Genomic DNA, 6,629 nt, shown 5'->3' with positions numbered 1-6,629 from the left:
GTGGTATATTCGCGATATACCATGGCTGGCACACGTACGCACTCTCCGCAAGAGCAAAAAATCCCCTTTTGACATTTAACGTCAGAATTTCAATAAACTGTCATGATGTAATAGCAATAAATCACACCCAGCAACGGTATACCACTCGATTTTGACTACCGAATATAAATTTTTTACTGTAACCCAAACGGGATTCGAAGTTCACTTCATACATGTACTCGTTATCGCTCGTGGTCAATAGTTTACATTTTATGGTGAAACTTTTTTTTTACCCACCAAACGTTACATTTCCACATGTCGCCCAAAATAGCCTCCAGCGCAGAGACAATTGAATACCCATTGAGCCATTGTTGTGTCATTGTACCGGTAATGACGGGTTTCAAATTTAGGGCCCTGGAAGACAGTCTTTGTGACCCCACGTAGACCCTCGAGGGTCTATGGCCTGACCTACAGTCGCATCGAGTGTCCACTTTGCATGCGGAATGTGCAATTACACTGGTGAACACTCCAAGCACTTTTGTCATTGCCGAGGCATGGTATATTATCAGGCGTACAGGTGTATGTAGCCCTGCCTACCATTCTGTGAGTTCCCGGCGTTATACGGCCTGTGGTGGAAGACCCTATAATGCCGGGAACACACAGCACTGTACACATTGCTAAGGTGTATGCACAGTGGCATGTGGTTCGATACTCGGTGGCGGTTCCCAGACAACAAACCACTTCGCACCAAAACAACCTCTTACAAAAACCTCTTCGCCCCAAAAGTCACGTTGCCTACAACCATTTGGGTCCCAAAACACCACCACTTTGCCCCAAACTTATAGGCAACCGGTAAAGCTGAAAATAACCAACCACTACCATTGAAGGTTTCATCACCTTTCAATCATCCAAGGAGTGAAATCTTGAAAGTGTACACATTTCGAGAAAATAACATAGTGCAATTCAGCGCAAGGCACCTGTGTTATAGCATTTAGTAGTTTGCGTTTTTCTTTTTTTCTAATATACTGTTTTTGTTTTCATAAATAAATTTGTGGTTGCCCAAATGCCCTGACACATCACGGTGTGGAGGGACCGTGGACACCTCGATTCTTCCAAGTTGCAGGTAAAAACAACGTTATGATACATTGTGGCATCGTTGTTTGAGGACTAGTTCGTAGTGCTATGATGGTACTATACTCTTGGCGAAGTGGTTTTAGTACGAGGTGGTAGTTGCGGCGAAGTGGCGTTGTACTGAGGTAGTACTTGGGACGAGGTGGTTTTGGGACGAAGCTGCGTGGGGCGAACTGGTTTTGGTGCAAAGTGTCTGGACCCCCTCGGCGGCCACTGTGTGGTATGCATTAGAACAAGGTCCGGGCTCTTTATGCATGCCACACAGTGGCCGCAGTGTATCGAACCACATGCGACTGGGTGTATACAGCTAGATACACTTGTTCACCCTCTCATGTGCGTAATTGTTACTTTATCTTGAACTCTTGAGTGACCTTTATACACCTGTTATATTATGGGTGGAACTTATTTGTTTGATCAAAAAAATGTGTCGTTTTTCAAGTTGACTTTCTTGACGATAACACAGCGTTTTGTTATATTTTACATAAATGGTTTTTAGCGACGAAGTTACGTAACTGAGGAAGCTTATAGAGTTGGGAGAGGCGAAATTGACGTCATTTCCGTCAACAACTTCCGTAAAACTATTTTGTCACACCACGTGATCAGTGTTATTTAACGACTGTAGCATACCTCCATGGCATACCATTCACGTTGCACACTCACTATCAGCGAAAATACCAGATCGTGTTGAATTGACATTGTAATTGAACTTAGAGCGTACGTGTGAGTGTATTGGCTTACATGAAAATGCGATAGACAATGATGCATTTACGTTAGAACGTCCATGCTCGATCATATTGTTTTTGTTCTGTCAGTGTAAATTACGAGATTGATGGATGTTGACAGACATCATGCATGCGTTTGGTTCTGACATGCGTGTCGTTTCGATCTCCTTTTTACTGTGCAGGGGAGAATGAATTACGTTCCTCATGGGTTTCAAATATGTCAAAAAAATACGAAGTTTTGAGTGGATTTACGATTTCGTTTGTAAAATTACGAGCGAAAATTTCAGCTTCCCATTTCATCGGCGCGACCGTGCAAGAAACCTCAGTGCCCAACTACCTCCATGATCACATGTTGTACCACACGAACATGAAAGCCGTGTGGAAATTTGCGTAGTGTTTTTTCTCATTTAATTTGGCAAATTATCAGCAAAAACCTCAATAATTCAAGGTAACCCTTTGTTCTCAATCGCTTCCTGGAGTTTCAAAGTCATACCAACGAAAATGAGTGAAAAATTTCGATGCAAAAATCGTGCATCGACGAGAGTAATATGCGTAAGATTAAAGAGACTGAGAGTATTCATAGAAAAGTAGCCCATGATTCGAGCCTGGTTTTCCTGTTTTTCGTTTGAATTTTGGCCAAATAGTCGCTTTTTAGCGGGTTTTGAAATTTTTAAAGCATCTAAAAATATTAAAATGACTTTTCATTAACAAACGAAATAAAAAAGTAAGAAATTCAATTATTTATCTACAAAATAAAAATATTTTGGCAGGCAGAATCATATAGCTAAAAAGTGAACAATCAATGTTTTGGACTTCGCTGATCACTGCGTCTCACGTGACTAGCCAGAACAGGGCTCAAAAATTCCAATCGCCCGACGATCGTGGCTAGTGAACTTTGCGTTCGGGCAAGTAAAATCAATGTGCTCCCCGTCCAACGGGCAAGTGCACCAGCGGTTGAATCAACTAAGCTCTGGACAATTCAAGCTTGAAAACGTATTTCATTAGGTCTGTACCCACGCCTACAATCATTGTAAGTCCTTCAACTCTCAGAAGTTTTTTCTGAAAACCCTTGAAAATCCGCCCGACATCGCAAAATAATCGTTCTTGCTGTTGTTTCTTGCTGTTTTAAAACACAAAAAGTCGTAAAAATACAGTTTTGCGACATGTTCTCTCCGACGACACGGAGTGAACTCACTGTTTTGTATGTGTGCCGTAAAGTGGTATGCTCTTGACAGTGGTTGCTATTCTCTTTGTGCAAGTGTATGACTCGTATGACGATCGATCATCTTCACGGGATAGTGTCGTTGCACCATGTGCTTGGTTAAAATGGATCTAAACTTATTCGAAGCCATGGATCTCGGCAATGCTTACTGTTCAACGTAATTAAATCAACACCCAGTTGAAAAGTACAAGTTTACATCGTAGTCGAAACGGGCTCAGTCGACCAAGGAGGCCACATATTGCAGCTACGTAGTGTGTGAGATGCAGACAGTTTCAAATTACGTGACCTTGGTTGTTAGGGATCGGCTCTCACTTACAGAAAACAAATCTGCACTGAAGAGTAACGAAAATGAAACTTGAATCTGCTCTCTTGACGAATACATTTATCAAAATAAAACAGCTGTGCTCAGTGAGCAAACATGTAAACAGGTAAAAGGGTTGAAGATGTACATGTGCGTATGCATTGGCAGATATAAAACACTAGCAGAGCAGTTGTCTGTGATCTCAGCCAGCCATGCACATTGTAAATCACACAATCTTATTACTCTTATGCAAATATTTTAATTTGGATTAGGTTGTGGAAAAATTCCAAATTCAAAGATGTTTTCTGGATGACCAAATCTACAGAAAAGACTTAAGTATTCTCACATTTCTTCTGCGACATTTCAGATTTGGAAATGGTCCTTCATTTTAACAAGACGTAGTTCATGTTTGAATCTGTTTTTTCCCTCTTTGAATTCACTTCATATGGCCAAACTCTTGCTCTCTGTTACAAATTACTGGTACAGCTATTAGAAATTTAGGGCAAGTAATTTTTCCTCTCGGGCAAGTAAAAATGAAATTCACGTGTCCCACGGTTAGTAAGTTTGAAAAAAATTTTCGAGGCCTGCAGTATGGGTTGACTTTTTGTGACATGTACTCACCATATTTTCAAGAATTTATAAATTACAATGAGTATGTGGCAATGACAAAATGTTTTATTATACCGATCACATGATGTGTTAAACTGCCACCAGATTTTTCATAATTGCCACCTAATTTTATATCCGGTGGCAACTTTTGCCACAAGAAATAATAAAGTATTTCTATCCCTGAGCTGTCAAATTTTGACACTCAAAATACTATCGTTTTCAAAGTACATTTTGAGTGAACTTTGTAAATGAACATTCTGAACCATCGTGTAATCTATGCTTGGAATTTTGTTGCTTTTGAGGCATGGTTTTTTGTTTCTTTTCATCATCAAACATTGACAAGTAAGCTTGTAAATCTAGCCTTAAAGAATTATGTGTTCCTTTCTGGTTTTGTAACATGTAAAGAAATAAATAAGTTGATTTCTTATGATCCTTTCCACTTACTGGTATTTTTTCCTGGTTTAAAGTTACTAATATTCTTAACCTTTAGTCTCTACAATCTTAGAAAAAATGAAACGATTGATTTAACCCTTTTCCTGCCGAGCGCCCTTGTCCGTTATTCTCCCAAGTCAGTAGAAAACCGCCTCATAATATGTGCCTGCAAAAGATTGGCTCTCCTGCATGTTATCCTGCCAGCCATTTTGGCAGAAATCGCCCATTTTCAGGGTAGTTTTAGCCGTACTTATACGTGTTAGACTTCGATAATTTCTACATGCCCGTAGACAGGGGAAGGAGCTCAAGGGTTGCTGCAGAAAAAAATTGAGGTCACCGGCTTTGTTTGCCCCTGGGAGTGCGTCATTTTATTGCCGTTTCATGTTTATTTTTTCGGAAATAAACTCCTTCAGTATTACGTACGTCCGCTAGGCACAAACATCACCTCACTCGTCTGTTAGTCAGAGACCCTGAGGGTCGTGCTAGGGGTGCAGCAGCACCGTCAAACCTGTCCTGTTTCCCAGGGTAGGGTCAATTGAATACGTACCTCAACGACTTGGCAGTGTAGCACAAAAACTACGTTTTTGCCGTTGTATTAACGACATGGCTGAGCCATTGAAGCACAGCTTTACGTAGTTTTGCCAGCTCAGTTGGGAGTTGGCTTACGAGTGTTACCGTTCATTACTGACTTAATCGAGTGGTCCTCAGTCAGGTACGGGTTTGTACCGACATGGCTTGGGCTGCAGCTAACCAGTGATAACCAGTCACTACCCCAAGTCTTCAGTTCACTTTTGCGATGCACGGGTGCAACGCAATATGCTTCCATTGTTCTAGCCATCGACGTGTCCACATGCTGGCAACCATATTGTACTGCTAGCTGGTTTGCATAACAAAAGCAGTCCCTGCTAAATGCAGACGGTATCCCCGTACATGTAGCATATTGACCTCATGTGCCCTTTTGAATTCTCTGTACGCAAACAGCGTACGTAGTTACCAATGCGTCGGCAAGAGGATACGTTTGCCTGCAAACCAGAGCCAATACTTCGGACGGTGGAATAAATAAAAAATCCAAAGCTACGTCCATTGAATGGCACGGCCAAGGCAGTGAAGGACGTTGCCTGGCTTGAACTTGCAGAGCTGAAGCCCAGCTTAGTACGTCGGACACCAGTTTGTAATGGTATTTCCGAGTCGTTCATATCCGTTCCATGGGAGGAACAAGTCGAGCCGTCCCGTCAAAAATACGTTCTCATTTTCAGTCACGCACAACTGAATAAGTGACTTTCGTCTCGCACCATCGGCATATCTGCCAAGTCGTTTGCAAGAGGTAGCCTTCTAGATTAGCATTGCCGAGTTGGTCAAGTTCAGCAGCAATCTCTATAGTGCCAGGCAGCCAAGAACGTCCAACTCCGCCAGAAAACGTCACCATGCTATCCTGCCAAGTCCGCTAAAAAGCGGTAAAAAAAACCCAGCCCCCCTCGGGTGTGGGGGACTGGCGGACAGGTTTCTGCACCTTTCCCTGTCTATCGACTCCCTGCGAACCCATTTCAAGGGGAAAAGGCGTTCCTTGTCAGAAAACCTGTCCTCGGATGACCCCTAAACGCACAGGGGATAGCAAAACGTAGTGCCGTCGACTAGGCAGGAAAGGGGGTACCAAAAAGGAGCCCGATTTCCACCGCCTTAGGAGAATAACGGCCGTGGCTGCTCAGCTTCTAGCTACACCGAATTTCAAGCGGATTTTCACCGACTTGGCAGGAAAAGGGTTAATAAAAGAAACTTATTGTGACACAGTTCAGTCATTTTCATAACTGGTGTTCAAAATTCAGTGCGCTATACTCATATCTTGGCAGAGCTGAACTCTTCTATCATAGTATCTGCAATTGAAGAATTACTTCACGTAGAATAATTTGTAAATGTAAATCAGTGCTGTTTCCGACGCATTAGAACTTATTTTGTAATTACTACATGGCAGAACAATGTCTTCTTCATTTACATAGGAGAAGAACAGTTTATTTCGTTAAAATGTGGTGAAATATGGCGAAAAAAGTCCCGCGTGTCAATAGCCAATTTTTGTCTATTGACAGGCGCCTGTCAATAGCCGGATTCTGTCTATTGACAGGCGCCTGTCAATAGACACTCCGTTATTTTTAATTGTCAGGGTGTTGCCAAATCTTGTGTTTATATAAGATGTCCGGTTCTGAGATGAGCTATATTGGCATACAAAAGGAATTTGTTG

The sequence above is a fragment of the Ptychodera flava genome (genome assembly GCF_041260155.1).
Source record: "Ptychodera flava strain L36383 chromosome 23 unlocalized genomic scaffold, AS_Pfla_20210202 Scaffold_23__1_contigs__length_28996876_pilon, whole genome shotgun sequence".
NCBI lineage: Eukaryota > Metazoa > Hemichordata > Enteropneusta > Ptychoderidae > Ptychodera > Ptychodera flava.
The sequence above is the reverse complement of the archived record's forward strand: the minus strand, read 5'-3'. Positions refer to the sequence as shown.